The sequence below is a fragment of the Somniosus microcephalus genome, chromosome 7, assembly GCF_052327205.1.
Source record: "Somniosus microcephalus isolate GS21.2 chromosome 7, FLI_Smic_1.0, whole genome shotgun sequence".
In the NCBI taxonomy this organism is placed as follows: domain Eukaryota; kingdom Metazoa; phylum Chordata; class Chondrichthyes; order Squaliformes; family Somniosidae; genus Somniosus; species Somniosus microcephalus.
The window spans coordinates 136,528,036-136,546,351 of NC_140993.1; positions in this window are offsets into that span (position 1 = coordinate 136,528,036).

The following is an 18,316-nucleotide window of genomic DNA, read 5'->3' on the forward strand; positions in this document are numbered from 1 at the left end:
ACCGAGAGGTGTGAAAAATTTGCAATTTTCCCTAATTGGCCATTTGATTTCAGAGGTGTGGGTTCCCCTGGGCCAATTAGTGTTTTGGGACTGAAACTCGCCTCTGCTGATGTCACTTATCCAGCTTCATTTAAGGGCTGCATGCTGCCTTGGCTCATTCCACTGATTTTTGGTCGATGCTGCACCACCGCCAAGCTGTTATTTCCATGAAGAATGGCCAGCTCCAAGGCAAGGGCCTCGCCGAGGTTCTCGGATGAGGCGCTGGGTATGCTGGTTGAGGGGGCTAGAGCTAGCAGGAGGTGCTCTTCCCTCATCTGGGAGGAAGAGGGCTCCCAAAGAAACCAAGGCTGTGTGGGTCCAGATGGCAAGGGATATAACCTCCAGATCTGTGTGCAAATTGGGTGATTGTTTCTGTTTATTGATGATGCCATCCCTGTGGGAATGTATTAAAATTAGGTGATGGCAAACTGTTGGCGTGATGGCATCTGTTATTTCGGCTTAGGCAGCTCCACATTGTGGGCTGTGCGACACTTGCGTGGTCACATTGGTGGTCAGTGTGAAAGGAGGCCAGAGAGTCATGTCCATTGTCTATCTTGTGTTAAGAAGGAGCCAAGCACATGTGCCACAATGGGCAACCTATGCAAATCTGGCCAGGATGAGTGCATTCCTTGCACGACGTGCTTCCATGCGCTGGCGCCTTCTGCCCTGTGCAGCAACAGGTGGGTGAGCAGGTGGTTGGGCTGCTGTTGCTGCTGAGCTGCCTGGTTCTGCTGCTGCCGTGGCTGCTCCTCATCCGAATCTGTGGTCCATGGTGAAAGGAAATAAATGGTTCCCATGCTGCTGGCAGATACCTCCGTTGGGGAAGTGCTCAATCCAAGCGGGAGAGGGTCTTCTAAGGAGGTCCCACAGTTGAGAGATAGAAGCTGCAGCAACTCTGACTTTGGTAGGCCTGCTAAAAGTGCTGAAAGACCTTTGGAACTAAAGTTCTGCCACCTGCAACTGCTCCCTGATGAAAGCTCTGTTTTAATGGTGGAGCTGCAGCTGTGAGGAGGCCACCCACTTGTCAACCTGCCAGGATTAACTGGCATGGTTTAGGAGGGTCATGCAACATGCTGAAAAACTGGTAAAATAACGAAGGCCTGTCAAAATAGGATTACAGAGGCCCTTAACTACTATTTAAGGGTCTTAACTACCTCTCCCGACTGATGGAGGCGGGACCGAATCGCACCCATCAAACCTGCCTCTGGCAAAATTGCACAGAGGCGGGTTGGAGGCGGGTTCCGAACCCGCCCTCAGCTTTTGCCATTTTACTAACTGCCCCGTCTCCAAACCCGTCTCCAAACCCGCCTCCTCGGGGCTGGAAAAATCACCCCTTACATCTACACAAACTGGTCGCTGAGCAGCTGAAATTCAATTCCAACAAATTGAGTAACAGAACATTGAAGTCTGATCAGGTTGCATCATTGGAAGCAACATGTCACCATTTTTATTCTGGCCAAACTTGGATGTCCTAAACTCAGCAACCTAACTTATTGGCAACTCAGGAATTTGAATGCTGGGCTGCTTAAATTATCTTTTTGGGGATCTGAAAGGGCTAATTTATTTTTATTATTACAATATTCAACCTTTTCTAGTAACCAACAATAATTTCTGCAGATGCTACATGGCAAATAAGACAGATTTAAGCTACCAATAAAAAAGTGCCCAAAAGTACTATGCTTCATAGAAACATAGAAGATAGGAGCAGGAGTAGGCCATTCGGCCCCTTGAGCCTACTCCGCCATTTAATGAGATCATGGCTGATCATCCAAATTCAGTACCCTGACCCTGCTTTCTCCCCATATCCCTTGATCTCTTTAGCCTCAAGAAATATATCCAACTCCTTCTTGAATATATTTAATGAATTGGCCTCAACTGCCCTGTGTGGCAGAGAATTCCACAGGTTCACCACTCTCTGGGTGAAGAAATTTCTCCTTATCTCAGTCCTAAATGGCTTACCCCTTATCCTTAGACTGTGACCCCTGGTTCTGGACTCCCCTGCCATCGGGAACATCCTTCCTGCATCTAGTCTGTCTAGTCCTGTTAGAATTTTATAAGTTTCAATGAGATCCCCTCTCATTCTTCTAAACTCTAGTGAATATAAGCCTAATCGACCCAATCTCTCCTCATACGTCATTCCTGCCATCCCAGGTATCTGGTGAATCTTCGCTGCACTCTCTCCATGGCAAGAACATCCCTCCTCAGATAAGGCGACCAAAACTGCACACAATACTCAAGGTGTGGCCTCACCAAGGCCCTGTACAACTGCAGCAAGACATCCTTGCTCCTGTACTCGAATACTCTCGCTATGAAGGCCAACATACCATTTGCCTTCTTAACCGCCTGCTGCACCTGCATGCTTACCTTCAGCGACTGGTGCACAAGGACACCCAGGTCTCGTTGCACTTCCCCTTTTCCCAATCTATTGCTGTTCAGATAATAATCTGCCTTCCTGTTTTGCCACCGAAGTGGATAACCTCGCATTTATCCACATTATACTGCATTTGCCATGCATCTGCCCAATCACCCAACCTGTCCAAATCGTACTGGAGTTTCTCTGCATCCTCCTCAGAGCACACACGCCCACCCAGCTTTGTGTCGTCTGCAAACTTGGAGATATTACATCTAGTTCCCTTGTCTAGATCATTTATATATATTGTGAATAGCTGGGGTCCTAGCACCAATCCCTGCGGTACCCCACTAGTCACTGCCTGCCACTCGGAAAAAGACCCATTTATTCCAACTCTTTGCTTCCTGTCTGCCAACCAGTTCTCTATCCAAGACAGTACCTTACCCCCAATCCCATGTGCTTTAACTTTACACGCTAATCTCTTATGTGGGACCTTATCGAAAACCTTCTGAAAGTCCAAATACACCACATCCACTGGTTCTCCCTTATTTATTCTACCAGTTACATCCTCAAACAATTCCAATAGATTAGTCAAGCATGATTTACCTTTTGTAACATGGGGTTCCAATTTTAATCATTCTTCCATTGTTTTGTGTTGGAGAATGTAGTTAAATAAAACACAATGAAATAAGGAGGAAGGAAGAGAAAGGGGTTTACTGGAACTAAAACAGGTACTTGCAGAAACTCATCAAAAGGGTGGTGAGAGAAAATGAGAGACCTAGAGAAAAGTATATCTGCAGGCACCAAGCATAACAATTATACATTCTTTCAGTACTTCTACACTAAGAGGGCAGTCAGAGATAAGGTGTGAATCTGAAAAGATGCAAACAGGTTTCAAAGCAGAGGATAAAGTAAGAATTTCTCAAAATATTCACTACAGAATACATGGGCAACAAGCCCTCCCCAATCAAAGACAACCTAAACATAATGAATGATTTCAATATAAATGGTTCAAAACAAATAAATCTCCAGAGATACATGGTATTTATCTCAGTATACTAAGAAAGACCAGGTCAGAGATTTGAGAGGCATTGGCAGTAATTATGAGGAAATCACTGGACACTGGGGACATACCAGTAGATTGGAAACAGGTAAAAGTGATGCCCATTTATAAGAAAGGGTAACAAAACAGGCACCTGCAACTGCAGATCCTTAATCAGTACCATATAAAATAATGTAATTAATTATCAAGTGTAGACTTCAAGGGGCAGTTTTAACTTTGACCGGCAAGCGGAAATTGGGCAGGCCGGCAGTTAAAATCACCTGTGGGACTTACCCATCGAATTCCCATTGATTTCCCGCAGATTCCAATTTTAACTTGCTCTTTTGACCAGGTGAGAGGGAAACACGGCAGAAGCTGGCAAGGTCCCTCTTTAAATATGCTGTTTGGGCTCCGGTGAAGTTATCAGTGTCCAACTGCTATTTTAACCAGAGTCCTGCACGGGGAAGCCATTGTGGCATCCCCCCCCACCCCGACAGGCAAACCAGCGGAAGGAGGAGTCAGGGCTAAAAGGAAAATGACTTTTTTTTTACTCCTCTGGGCCCCACAAGGAAAGTTTAGGCCTACCCTGCTCCAAGCTTCCATCCTTCCATCTGCAAGGCCCCCTCGAAACCCCTCCCAGCTATGTACTTCATTACTTCCGTCCCTGGTGGTGGCTTCCTGCTGCCCAACATTCCGCTTCTGCTAACTGCTTCCCATTAGTTTTAGCAGGAGCCTGAAGGGACTTATGCTGATGAGGCCTATGTTAAAATTTCCTGGGTCTCACACTGCCAAAGTCAGCACGGTTTGCCATCCACCACAGCCCCCGCCTACATGACTGCCTCCCCAAGTTAAAATCTTGGCCTGCAGGTTTATATGTAAGCAGCAGTTAGCATGGATTCAGAGATGGAAGAATCAGCCTGACAAATCTCTGTTTTTTTTAGGAAATGCCATCCCCTTTAGATTTCCAATAGCTCTATGATATGGTGTACTTGGAATTCCAAAAGGCATTTGACAACATTTCACTTTTTTTTTAATTCGTTTATGGGATGTGGGCGTCGCTGGCAAGGCCAGCATTTATTGCCCATTCCTAATTGCCCTCGAGAAGGTGGTGGTGAGCTGCCTTCTTGAACCGTTGCAGTCTGTGTGGTGAAGGTACTCCCACAGCGCTGTTAGGGAGTTCCAGGATTTTGACTCAGCGACAATGAAGGAACGATGATAGGATGGTGTGAGACTTGGAGGGGAACTTGGAGGTGGTGGTGGAAAGGCTATTAAGCAATATCAAAGCTGTGAGGATTCAGAACAAATCTGCAGAATGGATAAGAAATTGGTTAAAGGGTAAATAACAATGGGTACTTGTCAGATGAGATATTTTGGAGTGGAGGAACTACTGAGTGGGGTGCCCTCGGGATTGGTATTGGGACCACTACTGTTTCTAATTTACCTCAATGACTTGGATACAGAAGCAATGCAAAGTGATCAAACTTGCAGATGATACTGGAAGAAGAATCAGAAAAGACAACTCTGAAATAAAAAATGTGTTAGACAACATATGCAAGTGGAAAGAACATTGGGAGATAACATTTTACAGATAAGTGCGCACATAAGAAGGGAAAATGGGCGACACAGGTAGTCCATGAGTCGTTCTGAAATAGTTATGGATAAAGTTGAAATATATCTGAGTCCCAGCAGAATCCAACCAATGTAGAGCACTAATCAATAATTCCAATAGAATGCTGCACTATATAGCCAAAACAGTAGAATACAAGTGAGAGAAAGTCATGCTGAAACTGTACGGTTCCCTGCTTAGACCACATTTCGACTATTGTGTTGAATTCTATCGACAGTAGGACAGTCAAGTGCTGAAGCCAGTACAGAGAAGAGTTATGAGACTAATCCCGAGCGTCAAATGTCTGAGCCATGAGGAAAGACTTTAGCTTTTCACACTTGAAAGGAGACATTTGAGAGTGATCTTAGTGAAGGGTACAGGACAATAAATAGCATGGAAGAGGCATATCTGGAAAATTACTTCAAATTAAATTGTGAGAGTAAAACTGGGGGTGGGGGAAGGGGGACAGGTTTAAATGGAAATTCTTCTCACAAAACGCATTCAATAATTGGCACAGATGTTCAGATAGAGCAGAGGTGGTGCAAACTTTGGAATCATTTAAAAACAATTGAATGCCTTAGTGAGGAGACTCTAGTGTCCTTCCAGATGGATGAGTTAAGATAGGTCGAGTGGCCCTCCTCATCCGTAAATATTTTGTGATCTAGTGATACACTAACTGATTGTTTCTGTGCATGTAGTTACAATCATAACAAGTTGGAAATTTCGTTGACATTTTCATCTTTCATGCCTCCAGAGGGCAGAAGATATCTGTAACAGTCATACTTTACAAACAGCTTGAACCTTGTCTGGTGTGGCATCATTGTATCCAGATTTTGGATGTAAATGTCAATTTTTATTTATGTAACAGAAACAAGATTCAGCTGTAGGAGTTGCAGGGCAGCTGATCAAACATCAAAGTAAATCATATCATTCAGAAATCCCACATTATACTTCTAAAATGTATAATGAATTGACTGTTGGAGAGAGTGGTTATGCTAATTATACTCTATTTATACCTATTTAGATTATATATAAATAACATATTTATACCCCTCTGTGGCAAAACCACCAATGGACTCCTGTACAAATGCATAACTGTCTTTAACCCAATGTTACAGCATCTATGTTTGTTTGCTGAGTGTAAATAAGCTTTCTGTAAAAGTCCTGAAACAACGTGATGACATCATCACGTTGGTCACGTGATGCCCCGAATGGCAGGAAACGTGATGATGTCATGACGTCAGAGAGTGGGAGGTCCCTTAGTCAGACCTCGTGTAACAAGCTGCTGTAAAGACCTGTTTGCTGTTGCTCCTGCATGCTTTTGTTTTGTTCGCTTGTTTAATTAAATTCGGTTGATTTATTGAACTGACTCGACCTCAGTGCTTCAGTTAGGGATCGGTCGATTCCTACATTGGTGACCCCGAAGCTTCACGGACGATTTTCGCGGAGGAAAGCTCGAGAACAAGATGGATGTGAATGCAGCGAGTTTGAAGCTCCCTCAATTTTGGGAACAGGCAGCCTCCTGGTTCATGCAAGCAGAGGCTCAGTTCCAACTTCGGAACATCGTGCTGGATCAGACCCGTTATCTTTACGTGGTCTCTGCACTGGACAGCTCGACGGCTTCCCGAATCATCAGCCTGTTGGAGACCCCGCCCGTGGATAACAAGTATGAAACGCTTAAGGCACGCCTTATGCAAATATTCGGTCTCACAAAGGCGGAGCGCGCGCGACGCTTGCTTGCACTCCCCGGGTTAGGCGACGCTAAGCCTTCCGAGTTGATGAGCCAAATGCTCACACTCCTCGGGTCTGAGCCGCAGTGTTTTCTGTTTCAGGAACTGTTCCTGAGCCAGCTCCCCAAGCAGGTGCAAGCAGCCCTCGCCAGGTCAGAGGCTATGGACGGTGTAGCGCTCGTGGCCGAAGCCGACACCATTTACGCGGTGATGCAGCAGCACTGTGCCACCTCGAAGCAGCCCGCCTCGAAGAACCCCGCCTCGGCGTCGCCACAGACCAGCCTCTGCTACTACCACGCCCGTTTCGGTCCGAAAGCCAGATACTGCCGACCCCCATGTAGTTTCGTGCCACCGGCACCGAGAAAGCAGCAAAACCGATTATGCGAACGGAAGAGAGACCCCCGAGGTCGGTTTCGCGTCCACGATGACAGTTGGTGATTCCGGGAATATCGGAGTTGCTCCGACAGGATTGTCCGACCTCCTCTGCGATTGACTTTTGCGATTAAAGACACTTCTGGGGGGGCGCATGTGGCAAAACCACCAATGGACCCCTGTACAAATGCATAACTGTCTTTAACCCAATGTTACAGCATCTATGTTTGTTTGCTGAGTGTAAATAAGCTTTCTGTAAAAGTCCTGAAACAACGCGATGACATCATCACGTTGGTCACGTGATGCCCCGAACGGCGGGAAACGTGATGATGTCATGACGTCAGAGAGTGGGAGGTCCCTTAGTCAGACCTCATGTAACAAGCTGCTGTAAAGACCTGTTTGCTGTTGCTCCTGCATGCTTTTGTTTTGTTCGCTTGTTTAATTAAATTCGGTTGATTTATTGAACTGACTCGACCTCAGTGCTTCAGTTAGGGATCGGTCGATTCCTACACCTCTACAAATCAAAAATGTCCTGATTTTTACCAAGCAAGATAGAGGTAAAGTCAGTGACGGGTTCGCAGTAAATAATCTGTAATCTGTTTATAAAAAAACAGGTTTCAATCCTGCCTAAACCCTACATTAGTAAATTAAACCCTAGGTTAATAAATAAAATTTTCCGTAATTGTATTTCCTTTTTTAATTCCAGGTGAGTTATGTCATCCAGGTGTGATTGGACTGCCAGCATTTCAGGTGAAATGAATCAATGAATGATACTGAATAATTTGGCATAAAAGTATGTTAAAATTAGCCAGGCCATGGATTGATGTCAGCACATCAATGTTCCAACTTTTAAAGTTCCATTTAAAAATATAAGATCACTTGCTTTATGTTCTTGTCTTTTTTTTCTTAAACTTTTGTGAATCATTTAAGTTTACAGCTATTTGCAGTTACATACATTGAGGGTCTTACACAGTTCTGTACCTTTGATTACTACAATGCATTAACAGGGCTGAAGTCATAGGTTGGTTGGAGGGGTGGTCGGCATTGAGTGAAAATGTTTGGTACTGGGTCACTTAGGTGTATGTGAGGCTTGTTTGGGTAGCATGTGACCTCTGGAACTGTTTAGTTGAGTAGTGCGGTGCTGTTGCTCCCCTTCTATTAGTTAATACCAGCTCCATTTGGCTGCAGGGAGCCAAAAGGATGTTGCTGTGATTTAAATTTATGTTTCAGTAAGTTCCACATGGGGATATGAGAATGATGGTTCAGGGTCTAGGTTGTTAGAGACAATAATTTGGCTGCTGAAAAAAAGAATTCAATGCATGTCAAATATTGAGCATGATTTACACTGGGACACACTTAGAAATAGCAGAGCCAAAGCTATCTAAAAACAGTCTTGGATGCTTTAACTGGCCTTGAAAAACAAGTTTTGCTGGAATCTTACCCATCATAAAAGAAACACTGCAGACGCATTTCCTTATATCATGCAATCCGGAAGAAAAAAAAGACTATTTTGATCTGCGTACATTCACAGATATTACCCACAGTGTGTTTACAACAGTACCACTTATAGCAGTTGTTGTGTATGTACCTTTAAGAGAGAAATGTTTTACAGCTCCTGCATACTGTAGTACCGGCAGTGACCACACCTGTATATAAGGCCGGAGCAGGCTTCTGTACTTCAGTCGTGAGACTACTCTACTCTGGTAAACACCTGTTGATTGTTAAGTTACAGCCTCCGTGTAGTTCTCGGGGAAACATCCTATTTAAAGAATCACGGATCTAACAGTGGCGACGAGGTTGATTCGAATCTGCCTGCAACTCTGCATTTCCCGTCAAGGAGTCGCTCCGGGAGGATGGTGGAAGAAAGTCGAGGCCAGAAGCACGGGCATCGATCACAAGCAACCACCCAGTCATCCGGCAGCAAGTGAACATCGCAGGAGTGGCTGTTGAGAGCCACGACGATCCAGCAACAGACTGACAACAGGTGCAGCGCACACCCTTCCGGCGGGAGCCGACCGACAGCGTAGAAAAGCCGAGCAGCGTCGACGGGGTAAGAGAGAGGGTGAAGCGCACAGGGCGCGGCCGGGGGTTAAAGAACCGAGCGGCGTCGAGGAAAAACAAGCAGAGAGAGAGAGAGAGGGTAAAGCAGCAGCCGGGTTCAGGGCCGAGCGATGGCAACGGGAAAGGCACACAGGAGAACGCGCAGAGCACAGCCAGGGCTCAAGGGCTGAACCGCGTCCGTGGGGAGAAGAAGGGAGAGCGCGGGAGACGCCATTGAGCTGCAGAGAAGAAGGGAGAGCGCGGGAGACGCCATTTTTTTTGAAGCCGCAGCGGAGAAGAAGGGCGAGCGCGGGAAGGAAGGAAAGCGCGGGAGACGCCATTTTGTTCCAGCGGAGAAGAAGGGAGAGCGCGGGAGACGCCATTTAGACAGTTAAATTACACCCAGGGATGGCGAAGAATGGCAGTATCACGGCGTTCGACAATGAAGTCGAAGATTTGGCAACATATGTGGAACGCATTGAGGTGTACTGCAAGGCGAATGAAGTGCCAGATGCTAGGAAAGCACTGGTTTTGTTAAATTCCATGGGTGCAAAAACTTATGGCTTACTGCAAAGCCTGATAACCCCAGAGAAGCCTGTGGAGAAGAATTTCGAAAGTATAGTAGAAATCCTACAGGACCATTTAAGCCCCACACCGCTGCTGATAGCAGAAAGATTTAAGTTCCACAAAAGGAACCAGCATAAAGACGAAAGTAATGCTGAGTACTTAACGGAACTGCGCAAGTTATCGAAACACTGCCAGTTTGGAGCGGGACTATCAGATACGTTAAGGGACAAGTTTGTGTGTGGGCTTCAAAGTGAAGGAACCCAGAAACGGCTTTTATCAGAAAAGGATCTTACGCTGGACAAGGCTTTCAGCATGGCAGTATCACACGAAGCAGCCGCACGGGGCGCTGCAGAGATACAACGGAGACCGCAAGAATACGGCGCCAATGAAATGTCATATGGAGCAGGGAAGTGTTATCGCTGCGGCAGAACAACACATGATTAGAAGGATTGTTGGTTCAAGGACCAAGTGTGCAGACAGTGTGGAGAAACAGGACACATAGCAAGAGTCTGCAGGTCAGGGAAGAAAACCAACAGCAAGAAATCTCCACAGGAGAAGTACAAAAAGGTACATAAGGTGATGGACAGTAGTTCAGATGAACAGGGAAATGATACAGACTCCGAAAGCAAGGAGCTGGGTTGTTTGAAACTACATAAGGTAACCAAAATGGAGGATCACCAGACTATCTGGGTCACACTCAAGATAGACGGAGTCCAAGTGAAAATGGAATTGGACACTGGATCAGCCCTAACAGTCATAAACCAAAGGGACTACAAGCGGCTATTTCCACATATACCCTTGAAAGCTACAGAGATTGTCTTGAAGACGTACACGGGGCAAAAAGTCTACCCCAAAGGAAAAATAAGGGTGAAAGTGATATACAAAGGCCAGGAAATACCTAAAATGGACCTATATGTATTGCCAGATGGAGGACCACCACTACTAGGACGTGAATGGATCCAGAAGATACAATTAGATTGGCATTCCATACAGGCACTGAAGGTTGAGGCCAAAAAGGATGACGACGCCACACCTGGACGACTGTCAAAAATGCTAACTGACGCACAAGAAGTGTTCCAGGAGAGACTCGGAACACTAAAAGGCATAACAGCAACGATTAAAATAGAGGAAAATGCAAGTACAAAAGATTTTTAAGGCCAGACCGGTGCCTTATGCGATCCGACCAGCCATTGAAGCAGAGCTGGAAGGGTTGGAACGTTCAGGAGTACTGTCCAAAGTAGACTGGAGCGAGTGGGCTACACCCATCGTCCCTGTAATGAAGAGGTCGTTGAGTAATATGCCTGGGGAACCAAAGAAGGTCCGCATCCAAGGGGATTTTAAGGTGACAGTGAACCCTGTCCTTCACACGGTACAATATCCGCTTCCACGGATTGAAGATATTTTCGCCTCGCTATCTGGAGGTAAACGCTTCACCAAAATTGATCTGGCCCAGGCGTACTTGCAAATGGAGGTAGAAGAAGCCTCGAAACAATACCTCACGATCAACACTCATAAAGGCCTCTATCAATACAACTGACTGGTGTTCGGGGTAGCATCGGCTCCGGCTATTTGGCAAAGGGCAATGGATCAAGTCCTGCAAGGGATTCCAGGGACCCAGTGTTATTTGGACGACATCCTGGTCACGGGCGAAAATGACAGTGATCACCTCGCCAACCTGGAGAAGGTACTCACTAGATTGAAGGAATATGGGCTACGAGCTAATCGCCACAAGTGCGAGTTTTTCCAGAAGCAGATCTCGTATTGTGGCCACATTATTGATGAAGAAGGGTTACATAAGTCTCCTGAAAAGATTGAGGCAGTAGTCAAGGCTCCAGCACCGGAAAATGTGTCACAACTGAGGTTGTTCCTCGGGCTGGTAAACTACTACCATAAGTTCTTATCAAATTTGTCTACAGTACTACGCCCACTGAATACCCTACTGCAAACGGGGGTACCATGGAAGTGGAATGACGAATGTAAACGAGCTTTCCAGAAGTGCAAAGAATTGATCACATCAAAAGAGGTGTTGGCCCATTTCAACCCAGCACTACCAATTCGGTTGGCATGTGATGCATCACCCTATGGTATTGGAGCGGTGCTGTCGCACAAATTCCCAGACGGGTTGGAGAGGCCAGTAGCCTTTGCGTCTCGGTCACTAACCTCAGCCTAGCGCAACTACGCCCAGATCAACAGGGAGGCCCTCAGCCTACTATGGGGAGTAAAAAAATTCAACCACTATCTGCATGGGCAGAAGTTCACCTTGCTGACTGACCACCAACCATTTGTTTCCATCTTTAATCCAAAGAAGGGCGTTCCGGTGATGACTGCACAATGGTTACAAAGGTGGTCCCTTTTTCTAGGAGCGAACCAATATGAAATAGAATATAAAGGCACGAAACAGCATGGAAACGCTGATGGGCTATCACGCTTGCCACTGCCTACTGTGGAGGAAGTACCAGCAGTGGACCCTATCGAGATATTTTATTCGTCAATAATTGAATGATTGCCAGTAACTAACGCGGCTATAGAGAAGGAGACCCGCAATGATCCGACACTGTCTCGGGTATATGATTTGACGGTGAAGGGATGGCCAACACATGGCGGCTCCCTGTTGCCAGCATTCTCATCCAGAAGAGAACAGCTGTCAGTATGCCAGGGGACAGTGATGTGTGGATCCCGAGTGGTAATTCCACCCAAGTTAAGGGAGAGAGTGCTCAATGAGCTTCACGAAGGTCATCTGGGAGGGGTAAAAATGAAAAGCCTTGCTAGGGCTTATGTGTGGTGGCCGGGGATTGATCAACAAATCGAGGACCTAACCAAGAGCTGCTCAGGATGCCAGAAGTTCCAAAATGCACCACCACATGCCCCTCTACACCCATGGGAGTGGCCCTCCTCTCCATGGCAATGGGTGCATATTGATTTTGCTGGTCCATTCATGGACTCAATGTTCTTAATAGCAGTGGATGCACACTCGAAATGGCCTGAGGTGATACAAATGTCCTCAACCACTACAGAGCAAACGATTGCAGTCCTACGGACCATATTTGCCAAGAACGGCTTGCCAGAGCAGATTTGCTCTGATAATGGACCACAGTTTGTGTCCGAAGAGTTTCGGAAATTTATGAGAAGGAATTGGGTAAGGCATTATACATCCGCCCCGTATCATCCAGCCACAAATGGATTGGCTGAGAGGTTCGTACAAACCTTTAAAAAGGCGATAAAGGCCATGTGCGATGATGAAATTCCACTACAGCATAAGGTGGACAATTTCCTGTTAGCCTACAGAAATGCGACACATGCAGTTACCAACCAGACCCCGGCCATGATGTTCTTTAACCGAAGGTTGAGATCTCGTCTGGATTTGCTCAGACCAAATGTGCGAAGAAATGTTGAGGATAAACAATTCCAGCACATCAATGAGAAGCTGACAATGAGCTTCAATGTAGGACAACCAGTCTTGGCCCGTGACTACCGAACAGAGAAATGGCAACCCAGAACGATATGCACACGGCAGGGGCCATTAATGTACACAGTGGATGTCGGGGAGAACATTGTGAGACGCCACATCGACCAGATCTTAGCGTCACAGGAACGAGTCAACCCCATGTCTCGCGTACCTGGGGATGAACCCGACATACCGGTAGCATCTACCTCAGAAACAGTAGCAGTGGAAACTGATGAACTAACCGACGAAAGGGGGCCAGAATTGTCTCCGCACCAAGAACAAGAACCTCAGGGAAGGCGCTATCCAGAAAGGATCAGGAAGCCGCCCCAAAGACTGAATTTATAAATGGACTATTTTCAGTTAAAGTTGCATGTTAAAAATGTTAATTGTTAAATGAATGTTATGGCACTGTTAATCTAAAAGGGGAGGAATTGTTGTGTATGTACCTTTAAGAGAGAACTGTTTTACAGCTCTTGTATACTGTAGTACCAGCAGTGACCACACCTGTATATAAAGCCGGAGCAGGCTTCTGTACTTCAGTCATGAGACTACTCTACTGTAGTAAACACCTGTTGATTGTTAAGTTACAGCCTCCATGTAGTTCTTGGGGAAACATCCTATTTAAAGAATCACGGATCTAACAGCAGTGAGTTTAGAACACTACCCTTTTGCACACTGTAAGCTGTTTTTGATCCTAGCCCAATTGCTAGATGGATGGTTCGAATCGCCCCCGCCTTACGAAAGTTCTATACCTGGGAATAATTATTCAGAGTGTAAATGAAATAAGTCACGGACAGGAATGCTTCGGTGAAAAATCAAACTTATATTTATTTGGTCTAACATACACTGGCTAAAACATGCACTACTAAACAAAATCACTGTCTCGGTGGAGAATAAAATCCAGGTTACAAACAACATACATACAGTACAAAACTGGGAACTATAACAGGCAGTAATTCCCTTGTTGCTATGGTGGACTTTAATTCCACCCCTACCAACGAATTACCCAGTCTCATAAACCCCTTTGCCTGGCTGAACCAAACGAAGCTCCCACCTTCAGAATAGCCCAAAAACTTCACTTCTGAGAAAACTCTGAGCCCTTACAGCTCACGGGTTACCGGCTTGGGACACTCGAGACTGTGCTTACCCCCACACGCAGTCGGTTTCGATTGCTCAGCTCGGCGGCTTCTGTGGTACTTCTTGTTAGTTCAATCTTGTTGGAGCAGGAGCGAGAGAGAGAGAATGGTGGAAAATAATTTATCTTTTATAGGAGTCTGGCTACCCCTATCTTTCCCGCCAATCTTTAAAATCCTTTTGTTTCTAAGCACTCCGGTGCTTAATCAGTGCTGGGTCATCCTCGGACCCATGAGTATTCCATGATTGGATTAATGGCCCTAAGTCTGGGCCATAACTTTCAGTCTTTGTGTTGGGAAAAAAACTGGCTCCTTTTCGGCTGGCTGAGGTCAGTGGGTTCATTGTTCTGCTTCTCTTCTGAGATGGAGGTGAGAAGTTCTTTTGCATATTAGAGTGGCTTTCTAATAAGTTCAAGTTCAATGTCCCCCTTCCTTTTTTCAGGACTGTCGGGCGAACCCATATATTCTGGATGACTGACAGTTCTTTTGTCACAGCCAACTGCCATGCGTTCTCTGGAGTTTTAACAAACCAGTCCCCCACACATTTGCACAGGGCGATCCCACCACAGGGAAAACACCCTCAGCCCATAAAGTCCACAAAAATATTCTCGACTGAGTCCATTCTTCAAACAGAGACTTTGCGATCTCTTCAACACTAGTACTTAAAACAGTATCATTTACCATGCTCCATGTTCAGAACATAGGCCTTTAGGATGCATGTATTGAGACTATGTTAGCTTGCCTCTGTTGGTAGCACTCTTACCTCCAAGTCAGAAGGCTATGAGTTCAAGCCCCATTCCAGAACCAGAGCACATTACCTAGGTTGACACTTCAGTGTGGTATTGAGCTCCATTTTTTAGAAACTTCAGATGGGGTCATAGAGTCATAATGGCACAGAAGGAGGCCATTCAGCCCATCGAGTCCTTGCCGGCTCTCTATAGAGTGCTAAACTAACCTCTCATTTGTGTTAAAACACAGCACTACTTGAAGAGAAACAAGGAATTCTGCCAATTTCCTGGCCAACATTCCATGCCACCAAAACAACAGCAACATGCATTTATATAACGCGTTTAACGTAGAAAAGGATCCAAAAACAGATGGGCCAAATGGCCTCCTTCTGTGCCATAAATTTCTATGATTCTGTGAACAAATTGAATGGCCATTTATCTCATTGTTGTTTTGTGGGATTTTGCTGTACATAAACATGTTACCTTTGCCACTACACTTAAAAAAAAAATATTTGTACATAATACACATTGAGATGTTTCTGAGAGCTGTGATAACAGATTACATGAATGCAAGTCCTTTCTTTAAATATCATGTCAGAATAAACTGTTCTACATTAGCCTTCTTTTACAAATAACACAGTGCAAGTAAAGGAGCACAGCAACAAACAACACTCGTTTGAACATAGTGTATGTGAAAGGTAGTGTTCCAAACACTCCACATGATTATGCACCAAGACTATTTGGAGTAGTCCTATAAGGACACTGTTCTAAACACACCGCACCAGGCCAAGGTTTTGACTCCGGTGTATAGGCCCTGTCGTCACATTTCCTGTGGTATTTACTCATGATTACTACTCTTATAAGAAGGTTGTAGTTTTCAATAAAGAACAGTTGAAATTACCATCTATGGTAAGTTAAAACTACTAAATCAGGGCACACCCTCAATAATCATAGTTGAACTTTATAAAAAGCATTGCGGTTTTAGTTTAAGTCTGGTCTCATTAAATCCACTTTTAGTTTTATTTTAGTTATAAGCCAAATTTTTCAAATACTTAAAGGCAGTGAGCAACATCGCCCACCACCCGCCATACGGGGAAATCACAGAGACTGCGCTGTTATTTTCTGATGTGATTTGATGGGAGACCAGGTTGCTCACTGCTGGTGCATACTCAGAAAATTTCCCCCATAGTCTCTATTAAGAAATTTAGCTCTAATTTTATAGTCTTTTTGTTTGCTTCCAAATTTTAGTCAGATTTAATCAAAAATATTATATTTGCTTTTCATGTTTTCGTTCTAGTCATTTCAAATTTTTTTTCAAAATTTATATCTCAAAAATGCCAAAACTGTTGCTTTACTTCTCATACAACTTACAAGAAACATTGAGAGTTAATAAACTGGAGCTTGCATGGCAACTAAAACTTTATTCATCTGTTTTGAGTTCTAACACTTGTTCCAAATGTTGTTTGGAGCAGGGCTGAGGCTGGGTACTCTGCCACACTAATCATCCCATTAAAGAAACCTCATGGCACACTTAGCAAATGGCAGGCAAGGTGCATTCACACTCTATACCTTTCTCTTGAAGGAGATTGCGTATAATTCGAGATAAAGCTGTGCCACCAAGTGAGGATCTCCAAACTTGTGGGCATTTACTCACATCAAGGATGAAGCTTTGGAGTTTTTGGGCAAGTAGACAGCGGGGCTATAAAAGTCCCAGAGACCCAGGTAAGGCCTCACAGCGTCGGCGGGAATCCTGAGCGGCAGAGCGGGGCTATAAAAGTCCCAGAGACCAGGTAAGTCCTCACAGCGTCGGCGGGAAACTCGATCGGCAGAGCGGGGCTATAAAAGTTCCAGAGACCAGGTAAGGCCTCACAGCGTCGGCGGGAATCTCGAGCGGCAGAGTGGGGCTATAAAAGTCCCAGAGACCAGGTAAGGCCTACCAGTCTCCAGTCTGGAAGGAGAGAGGTAAAAAGTAATCCAAGTGTGACGTCACCAAAAAGCGGGTAAGTGATTGGTTGGTAAGTATTTCTCCCTTTTAAGCTTAAATCTCTTTGGTTTATAGTTTCTAAGGTGTGATATTCACCATCTAGAATCGGGGCAGAGGATATTTAAGAATAATATTAATAAATTTAATTAATTACATAGAATGGGAGATCAGGCGATGTGTTGCTGCTGCAATATGTGGGAGCTGGTGAACACCATTGATGCTCACAGTGATCACATTTGCAGTAAGTGTTGGCTGCTCGAGGAACTCCGGCTCCGTGTTGAAGAACTGGAGTCCGAGCTTCAAACACTGAGACACATCAGGGAGGGGGAGAGTTACCTGGACTCTGTGTATCACGAGGTAGTCACACCAATTAGATTAATTAATTCAGATGTAGTCCGTGGCCAGGGTCAGGATGGTGTGACTAGAAGTGAGGCAGGTACGGGGATCCAGGAGGTAGTGTTGGAGGAGCCGCAACAGGTTCGAGGCTCTTACTCCCTGTGGGGACAGGAGCAGGGACTGCAGGGAGGATGAGCAACCTGGCCACAGCACCGTGGAGCAGGGGGCCATTCAAGTGGGGGGAGTTGAAAGAAATGTTGTAGTGGTAGGGGATAGTATCGTTAGGGGGATAGATAGAGTTCTTTGCAGCCGAGAGCGAGAGTCCCGAAGGCTGTGTTGCCTGCCCGGTGCCAGGGTTAAGGACATCTCCTCTGGACTGGAGAGAAACTTGGAGTGGGAGGGGGAGGATCCAGTTGTCGTGGTCCATGTTGGTACCAACGACATAGATAGGACAAGGAAGGAGGTTCTGCTGAGGGAGTTTGAGCAGCTAGGGGCCAAATTATAAAGCAGAACCACAAGGGTAATAATCTCTGGATTATTACCTGAGCCATGAGCGAATTTGGCTAGGACAAATAAAATTAGAGAGTTAAATGCATGGCTCAAAGACTGGTGTGGGAGAAATGGGTTTTGCTTCCTGGGACACTGGCACCAGTACTGGGGCAGGAGGAAGCTGTTCCGTTGGGACGGGCTTCACTTGGCCAGTGCTGGGACTAGAGTCCTGGCGGATCATATAACTAGGGCTGTAGAGAGGGCTTTAACCTAACAAGTGAGGGGGAGATTCCTAGAGAGCAAATAATAAAATTGACAACAGAGAAGGTCATAGACTTAGGTAGCAGTGGGGAAATTAAAAACCAGAGCATGTCAGGAAGGGGCAGAAGGTATGGAGTAAAAGGTAAAGTAATAAAAAGGGCAAAAGCAGGAACTAAGTGTCACAAAACATCTTT